The following is a 14565-nucleotide window of genomic DNA, read 5'->3' as shown; positions in this document are numbered from 1 at the left end:
AAGAAAAGCTGTACGAGTTTCAAACGGCTCCCTAATGATATGTTAGCAAAGCTGTTTATATCAGACTTAATACTAATTGTCTTACACAAGACTCAAGTTGGAGTCCTCTTTAAGACAATTGAAGTTTCTTTGCGGTTGTTTCAGCTGTTGAATCAGATGACAAGATAATCAAATTCAAGGATAGGAGAACTAAAGATTTGAAGAATAAGAACAGAGAAACGTGGATTTCTGAACATGTATATTTATCTCTCAATATCTCTGACCTTTTTTCTCGCTTGGCGAACTATATTTCTAATATCGTAATCGAATTTAAACTTGATGCTGGTTTGAAAGCATGTTACCCATATACACAAATATCCAAATGAGAACGGCGGGGAAATACCACTTCATGTCTACGATCCTAAGAACACTTTAAATAAAACAACAAATTTATTCATGAACAAGAAATTTGGACATCCATTACCCAAACCAACTACAGACAGAATATTAGCTGATGAACACTCGTTGTTGAAGTGAATTGCTTACAAACATCTTATTCATTCAGAAATTCGCACATCACAACTTGCAAGAAATTACAATCAGAAGTTAAATGCTCAACCATTAAAATGCTCAATAGTGATCCGAATCCTCGTGATGGTTAGGAAACCACTGGGTGAAGGAGACCTCAACCATCTCGTGTTTCGAAACCTGCCCTCGGAGCTATCAAGTAATGCCTTCGGCTCTTGAGAATATTCCTTCCAATACAAAGGCTACATGCTGTCCAAACTCACGAAGGAAATTTTATAGATTTGCTACGGATAAAGTCCATAGAATACAGGTGTTATCCCTAGACCCAAGTGGTTTAAAATAACCGATGGAAGATCCATAACGCTGAAAATCAGGCATTTATCTGTACACATTAGGCCCAGTACGTTGGTAAACTTGTCTGCCGTGTGATCCATATTGTTAAGTCCACCATTATACAGGTATTCTCCATGGCCAAAAATCTCGATGTAAGCCTCGGCTTTTAATTCTTTGTTTAACACTTTTAACTTTCATTTTACTTTTAATTTTAATTTACCATTATTTGTGTGATTAAAACAATATACTCTGCAAAACTGCACCTGAAGCTGTGATGAGTTAGTGCAATAACATTTTCTGCAAAAAAGATCTTACATATAATCGAGTCAATCCAACGTTTTTATTTCAATCACTAATAACACATCCCACCCTATTACTGATGATTTTCATAAACCACCACCTATAACGTTGAGTGCTGATATAATCGACTTGTTCAGGGTGGACCCTCTTGCCACACCGCACCTCCGAAAAACGTACCACGGTTATCAGGTCTGCAGAACTGCCTATACAGATTAATTGCTAGATATACTTCTTAAAATAAGGTCAACTAATAACGCACTACTTTTTAACGGGTTACAATTAAAATTAACAAAGCTAAGCACCTTGGTTACCAGCTAGCAATCCTGGTTTCCTTTTATAGCCAGACAACCTTAACGCATGCACAGCCCTCATCGTATTCTGCATTAGGTCCATAATTTATTTAGGAAGAACCACATTAATCACAACCACAACGAACAGATCGCCAGTGGCTTTGCTTACTACTGACACCCCATAAATATAAATTATCGACGTCACCCAGGAAGGATTTGTGCTCTGCTCTGTAATTGTCAAAGTTTCCAAACTACAGCGCTACTTATTCCTATCATTTAAATTTTCACTATTTACTCCATAGTGTTTTACAGCTAATAAGATGCAATCGCACTGCTGCATTGTGTTCTAGACAGCATAGGCTGGTACACTGTGCCTCCAAATTATGTGGGCCAGAAAATAGCACCGTGCCATGGTCCATAACACAATCCAACAGTTGCAACACCTTTCTACAGCCTCCTCTCCTCACCGCTTACTGCTGACTGAATTTTGCTGAACCTCTTATAGTACGCCCTAACTACAACTATCGCGTGTCCATCCCTCTCACTGCAATAATTGCTCCGTCTTTCCACTGCAGAGCAAGACGATTACACACTCAACCCTGATATCCACCCAGCTGACTGAATTAGGTGAAAAATCATAAATAATCAATTTTTGTATCTTATATTAATACAACTTACGTTGGGAAAGTTAGCACAATCTCTAACCTTTTTACCCAACATAACGGAAATGGAAATGCATGGAATTCAAATTATTCTTTTCCACCACAGTTAAAAGAAAATTGCTTTCGCTCTTCACTTCCATTTCGAAATTCCTGGTAGAGACTTTTCTATTTATAGTCTATCTCTGTTATGATGTAAACAATCACATTAGCAAAAAGATAATTCAGGAAATATTTTCGTTATAATTAGAAAGTTTGATATTTTTCCGCAATAATGGCATCACTGGATCTTATTGTTGCGTTTCTGTTCTGATATTTGTAGGTTTCTAATGCAAAAATTGATTGGTATTTACCATGAGCGCTTTTTCCTTCTGCATGGAATTTTCTTCGTATACAGTCAGTTCCTATAGAGGGTGGCAAATCCCCCGCTTCCAACTAACATCCCTTTGCACTGACTTCTATTGTTTCCAAAGTGATGGAGAAAAACATCAATTGCCAACAAAAACTATCTCGAAAACGTTCCACCTGTTTAATGATTGCAAATACGGATTCTGTACTGTTAATCGGCCTGTGATATATTGGCTTATGCTACTGATCCCTGAAATAATTTGATGGAAAATCTCCGTGAAACTCAAACAGTTGCTCTTGACCTAATCAAACTCCAATCTTATGGACTGCCAAGTGTCCGATCAACGCGCTAATGGTCAATGGCTCCGTGGCTTCAATCTTTTAAACTAATATTCTGGTATTGGGGAACGTTCAATTCTTTCTCCCCCTTTTCTCTTCTTTTATATTAATGTTATTTGTTGTCCAACTGTAAATTCTATCTATAGTAGCCTAGTGGTCAGGCGCGCAGGTGCATAAGTACACGTGCCTTGAGTGACCGAAGTTCAACCCCTTGACTGCTGAATACGGTGCTGTTTCTTGTACAGTGTTATGTCTATCTTGTGAACTCCTCTGACCGTTTGGTCGTCCCGGAGTATAAACAGAAAATTTATTTATTTATTTCACTCTACATTCCAGTTTCAGATCTCTTGACCTGCACAAACAGCTTCAACTTCTCAAACATCTGATGAATTCCTTATATGCGATCTTCAGATTGTCCAATGGGGAAGAAGCAAATTTACTTATACTTATAGAGACAGAACTGAATTTGACTTCTAAAACTGAGCTGCCTCATTTCCCAGTCTGCGTGGGTAGCATACTGGTCTCGTCACCGTACTCCCCACACCGGGTGGAAAAGACCCGGGTTCGAATCCCGTCGATCACGCGAGGAACTTTAATCGGCTTTTTCACTCCGTGGCTGAGTTAGTCGGTCTCAGGCGTAGATAGAAAGGTTTTTCTTCCAGAAACTGGGTTTTTTTTTTTTTTTCGTCCAGAAAACAGGCAAATCGACCAGAGAACACATGCAATTTACAGACAAAATAGATTAATTTGTTTGCTTGTTTCATTTCCCCAAAATGAGTCTACTACCCTATTCTCGTCTTCGATTACACTAAAATTTCAAAAAAAGAAAATACATCTCTAATAGAGATTACCCTAAATTCTAATCTTTTTTATATAAGCACATCACAAATATTGCTCCCTCTTCATTAAACAACTAGATTTTATTTTTCACTCTCGGCCTTGAACCTAATCGCGAAAGCACGATTGGGTTGAAGCTTGCGGAGGGCTGGACTGGAAAAAGATTTTTATCTTCAGTTTTACTTTTCTTCTAAACAACTACTCACACTCTGTACAAATTCCAAATCCGCCCTTCCATGGATATTGTTCCCACGTGGTGCCTCAAACATCACTCAAGCTTCTGATTATATTCAAAGGCCGCCTCCGTAGCCAGGTGGGAAGGAGCAGCAGTGCATAGCACACGCTTCTTGATTAGTCCGGGGTTCGAGCCAGTCACCACCAAATACGGAGGATGCGGAAAGGTCAAGGAATGACCACCGCATAAACCGGAGCAATATGGCCTTAGTTGCTAATGCTCCTAAAAACCAAATAACAATAACTATATTCAAAAGAAGGCAGTTGCTTACGAACTCTCTTCACTCTGTCTCATAGACGTTCAGTCTCCGCGACATTCCTTTTCTCTAGATACTTCCATAGGCGCTTTTCTTCTATGACTTCTATAATTCCACTGCTTTCTTTCAAACAATCCAAAAACGTGCTTCAACTGGTATTTTCATGCATGACAACGCCACTGCACATAGAGCTCAAGCCGATGGTGGGGATCATAAGCCGTATTGATGTCGTGTGACCATATACTGCTCGACAAGTGGTGGAGGAATATCTTGAAACTGAAAACATCCAACGACTGCCGTGGCCAGCACGAAAACTAGACTTAAATCCGATCGAGCATGTGTGGGAAGCCATTGGGCGTCGCATTGCACGCCATCAGCCAACTCCTCGGTCACTTGGTAAGCTAAGGTCTGCGCTGGTCTGCGATTTGATGGCAACAAATCCCAGAATGGGATTTGTTGCCATCTGATAGACACTTAAATCGAGAATGTTTCACCGCTGTCAAGTCTGTTTAGCCGATGGTGGGGATCATAAGCAGTATTGATGTCATGTGATCATTTTTCAAGCATCTTGTATCGGCTTCTGTAATGTTTTGATATGTCGTTGTATTCTTTGGTACACTACCATACTAAATTTTGTCTCTCTTCATTGCAAGCTGCACAATCAACACCACCTTTTCTGCGCGGTCTGTTATATTTGTCGAGCAGTGTAGATATTAAATATATTTCGCATATTTTTCAATTTCCCAATAATTCATTTAAAACAAACAATGTGCACTAATTTAAGACAATCTTAATGTACACGTAGTGCAATATCGAGGCAACTCCTTGTAAAGGCGGAGAACCTAAGATAAATATTTTATAATCTGTAATCGCAATGCATTCTAATTAAGAACACCATCTCACATTCCTAAGAGGAATACGTTTTTAACACATATCTCAAACGTATTATTTTCTCAAAAACAGAAGGAAGTAGAACGTCATTCTCACGTGCTTCTAAAGCTGAAGGGATAAACATATTTATAATTCCAAAAAAGATTCCTTTCTGTTTAGTCTACAAAATATTCAGAGGTTAATATAGTTCACAAAGGTGAGTATAAATTCATAATGTATTTAAATGTACCTAAATATTTAAATATACCACTTCCGGTAGAAAAGCAGCGTGCATCCCACTCCAGCCAATGTATGTGAATTTTCAGCTTTCACATACATTTGAGGTTACATACAGATATCCTTTGTAAAACCGAGCAAGTTAATTACATTAGTTGAGTTGTACAGTGGAAGCGCCACCTCATCAGGGACAGAAACAATCGTCTAAATAATTTTGCATTGGGTATCTGTTAAAACTAAGAAAATGCCTTTTATTTTATTATTCGCAGTTAACTTAAAAATTAGTCCTCACGGAATTATCCTATAGTTTTCTTTAATTACCTCGATAAATTTTCGCTGGTATGGCTGAGAGGCTGCTAGTATATGGGTTGGAATTAGTATTATTGGAACCCAGTTGCTTGTTGAAAGATAGCAGTTCTATAGTCCTTAAAGAGCATACTTTGTCACAAACAATTTGAAATCTGTTTAGGATCTCAATTATATTTTATGGAAACATCCTGTTTAGACTTTCAAAGAGGTTAGTTTTAAGTGTAGTGGCCCTATTTGCAGATCTCCGGAGTATCTCTGACATCTTGGAAGTGAGATGATGTAGGAAAGTATTAACGCATCATATTTAGATGTATCTTGACCAGGACGGATTAGCCTTGACTTGGCCTGACGGATATATTGCAATGGAAGGAAAGGTGCTGAAAATGGTTAACAACTTCAAGTATCTAGGAAGTACCATCACAAAGACTGGACAGACTGATGAAGAAATAAGCAGAAAGATACAAGCTGCCGGGAATTTCAATTTCTATAGACAGAGAAGAGATCTGATCTAGAACAGGAACATACCACTAAAGTATAAGAAGGCCGTTTACTAGACCTATTACATACCAATTGTAACATATGCGTCTGAAACTATGAGGAAAAAGAATGAAAGCAGAATTCTGGGAGCAGAAATGACGTTTGTGAGGAACATAGATGAAAGACAAGATGTCACAAAATTAGGAATGATGTGATTAGGGAGAGAATTCAGGTAGAGAGGCTCAAGAATAGGATTGGAAGGTCCCGCTTTAGACGATTCAGACACGTCAAGAAGATGAACGAGAAGCGTTTGCCAATAAGAATATCTGATTTGCAACTAAAGGCCAAAAGACTATGAGGGGAGACCAAGAACGAGGTGAAGGGACATTGTGTCATTAAGAGAAGCGGAAATTGGAGTGAAATCAATGCAGGAGAGAAGCTCATGGACAGGACATGGTGGCGAGGCTTATTACGTCGACCCGTGGAACAGCAGAACGATGAATGAAGATGATGATGATAATAATATCTTGGCCAGGATAAGCATATTTGCCCTAATGACAAGTCTGCGCGGGTAGCACAGTGGTATCCTCACCGTCCTCCCCACAACGGGTGGAAAAGCCCGGGTCCGAATCCCGTCGATGACGCGAGGAACTTTAGTGGCTTTTTTACTCCGTGGCTGAGTTAGTCGGTCTCAGACGTAGATGGCAAGGTTCCCCCCGCCGCAAGAAACTGGGTTTTTTTTCGTCCAGCAAACAGGCAAATCGACCAGAGAACGCACGCAATTTACAGACAAAATAAATATATGGGTAAATGTAATCATTTTCAGGGGATCTAATATCATTTTTTTTTTTTTTTTTTTTTTTTTTTTTTTGTCCTAATGACAAAAAATTTCCACGGTGTCTACTCCATGTTCTCGTATAAAATCCCTCTTAATGTAATAAAGGAAAAACTGAAAACCTTATTTAACCATTTTCTGTGATTAAAAAGGTTTTCACGTGCGTTTTCAGAGCTGACAAAATCACCGAAACGTATAATGCAACCTAGGCAACATACCTAAGAAATGCTCTCGCGCGTTGCACAATGATTAATTGCCCTCCTTGACCGGGTGTAAAAAACCTCATTTGGAATCCCGTCAATAATGTCAGGAATTTTTATGGACTTTTTCACTATATAGCTGAGTTACATTATCTCAGGAGAGGGTTGCATATTTTTCTATTTTTTTTCTCCCGGAAAATCGGGATTTTTAGTCTAGACTAGCAAACAGCACACCGACCGAATAATACACACAATTGCAGTTTCAATACAAGTATATTGACGCCCCATAGCCTTAGTTGTTTTGGCACTTAATACACAACTAATCTAATCTTCAATTTATAATAATGATATCTTCAAAATCTGAAATCTTCAATAATGATTTAGCATTTGTTCCTCTTCCGACCATTTAGGTGGATTAAACTAAGGAAAGATGTTTCTTGGTGTAGTGACCTTCGTACTTGTATTTTATACGTTGGGGGCTGGTGTGAGTAAGGCTGATCGAGAGTTAAAACCGGTGTACCCACCTCTTCGAATTGGATCATTCAACGTAGAAAACTTTGGAAGAGGAAAGTTCCTTAATCCACAGATCATGGACACAATTAAAAAAGTAAGTCCAATTAATAACCTTAATAAATAGCAAAACATTTAGAAACCCTGAATACTCAGGAATTTTCTTTTAGCTATACTCAATTAATATTCAAAAAAAAACTTTTAAATAAACCATAAAGAGCAACAATAAAGATAGTTATCTTCATACTTCTCTCCTTTAAACCAAAAATAAACAAAAACACTGTCGTAAACGTCATTTCAGGCTTAAACAAGAGAGCCGTTGTCTTATAAAATCATTTATTATTTTTTAACGTATTTTAAAATTACATTTAGTATGCTGCTGACTAAAGGTTTGTTTACTTTTTGGGAAAAATTCGACCCTCCCCGCACTACAGCATCATGGTTTAGCTGGGTTTGATAGATTGTTCATCGACGAAACAAAGATTATGAGGTATCAGTACAGTGTGTCTGTAAATTCAGCATATTCGATGGTTAGTTTTAGTTTGCTAGATAAAAAACTGAGTGTTCATAAAGGAAAAGCCATATAACACTCGGCAGAAACAAACTAATTGCCCACAGTGTGAAAATATCTCATACAAAATTTTCTTTGTCTTGATGAGATTCAAATTCCAGCTATTTTCATGTGTTATGGAAGAACAGTGATCTCTGATCAACTTGCCCTTGTCCTGATATAGCCACAACGGCGAATTAGCCGAAGGAAAACAAACACCATTGTATCCACGTCGCTCAAACTGAAAGACAAGACACTGCCCCTAATCTTAATGAATTAATTTCTTCTCTAACATATTTCTATGTCCTTAGAAACATTTCAACTAACGGAATAGCGGTGTCCAATGTCATTTTGCCATCTCAGCTACAGGCAAGTTTCACATATGGCATCTTAGTCCACTCCTACACTCAACATAACCTTCATTGAATTTAAAAAGAGCAGATCTATCCCTCATGGTATTCCACTCTTCCAGGTGAACAGATTTGTCGAGATTAAAATACATATATTTGTATTTGTTTCATGTGAGTTATCACATTTTTCATAAAAACACTAACGTTTGTATATTTCATTGGAATTCATTATTTGTTTCAATGTTTGTGCCAATTATTTGTGCCTATGAACCTTCTAGTTTTCGAAATTTATCATCCCATTCGCAATTAAAATTATATTTATTCTAATAAATAAATAAATTTTCTGTTTATATTTAAAAAGGCCACATACGGACAGAGGCTGTGTGTGAGGGAACAAAATATAGGCCAGCATATTTTGTCTGTAACTGCATTTATGCTTGAACTGGTTTGCTGAACGAAAAACACCAATTTACTGGAGGGGGAAAAAAGAAAAAATATAGCATCCCTCACTTGAGACTAACCAGGCCACGTTGTGAAAAACAAAATACGGAAAGGAAAGTTACGTCATCTGCAATAGATTGAAGAACTATTCACAACACCCTGAGCCCTCGTGGGTAGCACAGGTGGTAGAATCGCTGTCCTCCCCACACCGGGTTTAAAAGACTTGAGGCGCCTCCGTAGCCAGGTGGGAAGGAGCAGCAGTGCGTAGCACACGCTTCTTGATTAGACCGGGGTTCGAGCCCGTCACCACCAAATACGGAGGATGCGGAAAGGTCAGGGAATGACCACCGCATATCTCGGAGCAATATGGCCTTAGTTGCTAATGCTCCTAAAAACCAAATAACAAACAAAAGACTTGAGTTCGAGTCCCGTCGATGACGTGAAGAATTTTTCTGGGTCTTTTTCACAACGTGGCTAAGTTAGTCGGTCTCAGGCGAGGGTAGCATGGTTTTTTTCCTCCCAGAAACTCGGGTTTTTCGTCCAGCAAACAGAAAATCGACCTCAGAACACACGCAATTTACAGACAGTATACGCGAAGCAATATGGCCTTAGTCGCTAATGCTGCTAAAGCCATACTACAACAACAGTTTGATGATTTTAATAGTAAGTAGTGATAAATGCTGTAGTTAAGTTAATACTGATTATGCATTGATGCCTTTTCATTTATTGTTTTAGTTAATTCTCCGTTATGATGTCCTATTTATTCAAGGAGTCGTTGCACAGGACGCCAATATGGTGAAAGATATATTGGAATCCCTAAATAAGTAGGTGGAATACTTTACTTGTATGTGTGTACGACAAAACATCTTGAATTTTTTTTTTTTTTTTTTTTTTGTTGCCACAGTTATGAGATCGGAGAACACCTACCGAGTAATATCCGAAATCTCTGCCCAGTTTTTATGTTCTATTATTAGTATTTTTTTATTCTTGTTTATTCGCAATGAACAAAATGATTTAATAAAATAATAGTATTAAATCGCTTTCGCTTTCTTACAATGATAAATTTGATATTAAACTATTAGGATACCTCTACCCCTGATTTAAATGTTGTGGAAAAGCAATATTATGAATCAAAAATATATATGTATTTTTTTTTTATTTTAATGCTACCAATTGAAATCGCCAGAGGACGCCACCGTTGCAAAAGCGTAAACATCTATTATTGAAAATCAAATATTTGACTATGTTAGCAATATTTATAGAGCCATTCCAAATTTCCTTAAAATCGAATAAATATAAATCAACAACTTCTAAACATGTTTTCAAATGACTAAAGTAATCGAACACGCCTTAAATCAAGAACAATGCGTACAAATTAATCTAACCTTTATCTATTCTAAATATAATACTGTACATAATATTGTAACTTGTATATGTTTAATTATCTTGAAATTTCATTTATAGATGAAAATATCTACTAGTCAGCACTCAAAAAATATTCTTTCAAATTTTTAGCCTCTCAGTCTTCAATTAGTTTTAGTATTAAAAAATAATAATAATAATAAGTTTCAGAACGTAGTAAAAACTTTGTCAACTGACGAAAATGACAAAATCTTCCTCAAGTAAATAAAGAAATAAATAAAAGTTATTATTATTTTTTCTTCCTCATGGGGGGAGGAGGTTCCTCCCCGTGACGGGCTGGTACTAAGTGCACAGGGTGGTTGCTGTGTCTGGTGTTACTGTTGGTCGAGGAACTCTCTGACAATCCTACTTGTCGATGAGGGCTATGTCTAGTCTGCTGTGCGAGATCGTCTAGTGAATTATTACGGTGCGGTCCCAGTATGACGGGGTCCCTAGTAGTACGGCCTGTGGTTCGCACTTAAAACAGAGTACAATTTCTTTGATCAACTGCTATTTTTGCGCTAGCTTCTGGTGTATTATTCTGGCGATCTGGTCGTGTCTATGAGTGAACTACGTCTGAGTGATCACCCTGCATCCCGCGGTAATGTTCGGGATTGTTTCTGGGCTAGATAGCATCGCCGCTGCATGCGTCATCTGTCAATCCGGGGCCGTTGGCGATGTATTTCCTGTAGTTCCTGGTGTTGATTATCTGGTCTTGAATCATAACTCCTTCAGTCTCGGGGTAAAGCCACCCGCTCAAGATAAATGCGCTGGAAGCCATCTTATCCATGTAGTCTTGATGGAGGACATTGTAATTCCTTCTTCGCCCATTTTTCTGTCTTTGTTTCTTCTGTCTGTGTGAATGGGATCTTGTTGAGGGTGAGCGGTGCATGCTGTTTATCTATAGATAATCTTTATCTTCATTACCCTTCACGGCCATAAAGCCAGGGGCTTACAGTTTCCCAAACTTCCGGGAAAATTGAACAATTATTTACAAAAAGGTAATTTTACAAAGAAAACATATTATAATACAAAGGAGAAAACTCCTTACGAGAGTTAAATCTGATTGAGCTGGCTTAACATCGAGATAAGAGCACCAGCTCAATCAGGCAGGAACAGATGCAAGGTATACATCAGTCATTGCTAATTAGTCCATATTCCTACCAAACCATATTCCTTATGGTTTGGTAGATTGGCGCTGTTTCCCTGGAAGTAATACCCCATGTTCTTAATCGCCTTCTCCTATTGTTCAATGAAGTCTGTAAAGCCTCTCCCTTCTTCTTTCTGGGCTATGGACATTCGTTGGATAACCAACTTCAGGTGGCGTTGGCAGAAATTGGTCATCATTATTCTGGTCGATCTCATATTCTCCTCCACCTCAGTGTTGGTCCAATTTATGATCCTGAAAGAGTATATTAGTACTGGGACTACGTTAGTGTTTATGGTTCTGACCACGTGCCAGCCATTCAGCTTTGTTTTTAGCAAGCTCCTGAGTCTGTGATGGTATTTGCCAATCAGGCGGACCTTCACCTCCTTTTGTTCTAATTGTTAAGCCTGCATCATCCAAAGATATTTACAGGTCACTTCCTCTGCCATAGTTTCAATCTATTCATCAGTCTTCAACTGGTAGTTTCGGCTATTATAATTATTATTAGTATTATATTAGCCCTCGTGGGTATCACAATCAGTAAAACCGGCTTGCTGGCAAAGACCTGCGTTCGAGTCCTGTCGATGACGAAAGGAATTTTTATGGACCTTTTTCACAACGTGACTGAGTTAATCGGCCTCAGGCGAAGCTAGCATGGTTTTTTTTTCCCTTCCTGAAACGGGTTTTTCGTCCATCAAAAACAGAAAATGAATGTACAAAAACTTGGACAGATATGCACATAAATTGAATATGAAAGTGAGGATTAATGTTAATATGAAAGATTTATGTTAAATTTTTAAATTATATTTTATAAAGAGTTATACAGAATATAATTTTGTATGACACCTTTCCAAAATAAATTTTTTTCGTACTCAAACTACCCAACGAAAAGTGGAAACATTTTTCGTTCATAAAAAGTTATATAACAAATTATTTTTATTTCTTATCGTTTTAGTTTTTATACCATTAAATTGAAACAATAAACTTTTATTCGTCTACAAATTTAACCATTATATTATACTTAAAAGAAATAATATTAATTGGGTTTTCGTGTGAAGAACTATAAATGAATGGATTTTTGACAGAGAGAGGAAGTTAAAACAGGAAAAGTGTACTTGAACCAGCACATATCTAACACAGAAATTGAGTTAATATTACTAATTCTTTGTAATTAATTCATTAACATGAGAGGCAGGCTTTTTTTTAAAATATTCCAGATAATAAGTGTTAACTATAGTAGGTAACTTTTGCATAAATTGTTTAGAAATTTCACTCTAGAGTCTAGACATTTGTATATGGATAGACGTTGAGGTCATTAAACTTAAAAGGATTTTTCAAAAAACACTGGCAGCCGCTTTGCGTTATAGAAGCCATACCAACCTGCTTCCTATAACCAAATTACAAAACATGACCTGTCTTGAATCTGTCGGATAATGTGGATTTTGTTCTTTCTAATAAACACGTTGTGTTTATTAGAAAGAACAAAAAAAAGCTTTATTTGAGGAGTACATGGCATAAAAGTAATCTCCGGCCTGTTACACAACAAGATCTCAACATGCAGGAGCCATCGAATATTATCGGTGGCCTGGTTTTTCTTGAAGTGGTGAGGAAGCGATCTATTGCTCGCAATATGTCTTGCATTATCTGGAAGCTCTGATCTGTGAGTGGTTCCTTCATCTTGTGGAATCAGTCACAACACCAGCCTCATAACACCACCATATTTCCCGCCTATGTCTAAACGACTTTATCCAAGTGGATATAGCAATAAGGCAACACATAATGACATACTTCCTGTAAATTAGGGGAACATTCCTTTGTTCCCTTTAAATTTTATCCAAGAATGCTGACATTGCTTTGTAAACATAATTCATCGCACCCGCAGAATGTACCTAAGCTGCTCCATCCAGAGAAGCTACTTTACCATTCGTGTACACATACGACACTGCATAGGCCGAATTTACTGGACTGCACTGGCGCAATTTCTCTAGGACTCAAAAGTCACAACAAATCAAAGTTCGACCTTATTTATAGACCTTTAAAAATGGGTGCTCCAGGGCCCAGCTGACCTAAATTCAGAATAGAAAACTGCTGCTGTATCGTTTCCTTTTGTATGTAGCGACGTGCTTCGTTCTCAGGAGCGTCTTTTTGCCACTACTTCTTAAATTCTCATAGAATTAGCAATATTAAGAGCACAGAACTTTTTTTGGTTTTATTTTGTAAAATTTTAATCATCTTTCTTACAGAAAGCCAGGATTTACCAAGTACATAATATCAATCAGCGACGAAGTCAGAAAGAACACCACCAACACAAAATATGGGTTTATCGTCAAGTAAGCATACTATTATATAAATTAAAAATAAAATTACCACTGATAACAGTGAAGTTGTATTAATAGACTAACTCGACAAATTTGCTATACAGTAAAAACGAAAAACCCCGAGTTATTGGGGGAAAACCTTGCTATCTACACCCGAGACCAACTAACTCAGCCACGGAGTGAAAAAGCCCATAAAAGTTTCTTGCGTCATCGACGGGATTCGTCGATGACGTGAGGAATTTCTATGGGCCTTTTTCACAAGGCTGAGTAAGTCGGTCTAAGGCGAAGGTAGCGTGGTTTTTCGTACAGCAAACAGAAAATCGACCTCAGAACATACGCAATTTACAGACAGTATACACAGAGCAACATGGCCTTAGTCGCCGATGCTCCTAAAACCTAATAACAACAACCGACTAACTCAGCCACGTTGTGAAAATATCCATAAAAATTGCAAAACATTTCATAGAATTTCAAGTAATCATACCTGTTTCGCTTAATAGCTTACGATCAGTGATCGCTAAATTATAACAATCTCATCCCTAATGGACTATGCCTCAGAGCACGCAGTATAAAAAGCCAAACAACTTCGTACACTGCAGCAGTGGTAATCTGTATCTGGTCGTGCACGTCAAAGTGGTAAATTAGCAGTTATGGACGTAATAAAGATATCAGGGAGTTTCAAAATGGCATGATTGTGGAAGCTAGTGCAAGGGTACTTCCATATCAGAAACAGCACGTCTTGTCGGTTGTTCACGGCCAGTGCGGTTAAGGTGTACAAAGAACAGTGTCGAACGGGTCACATCACCGCCCAGCGAC

Source organism: Mastigoproctus giganteus, chromosome 5 (assembly GCF_048544385.1).
Source record: "Mastigoproctus giganteus isolate SK-2022 chromosome 5, ASM4854438v1, whole genome shotgun sequence".
Lineage (NCBI taxonomy): Eukaryota > Metazoa > Arthropoda > Arachnida > Uropygi > Thelyphonidae > Mastigoproctus > Mastigoproctus giganteus.
The sequence above is the reverse complement of the archived record's forward strand: the minus strand, read 5'-3'. Positions refer to the sequence as shown.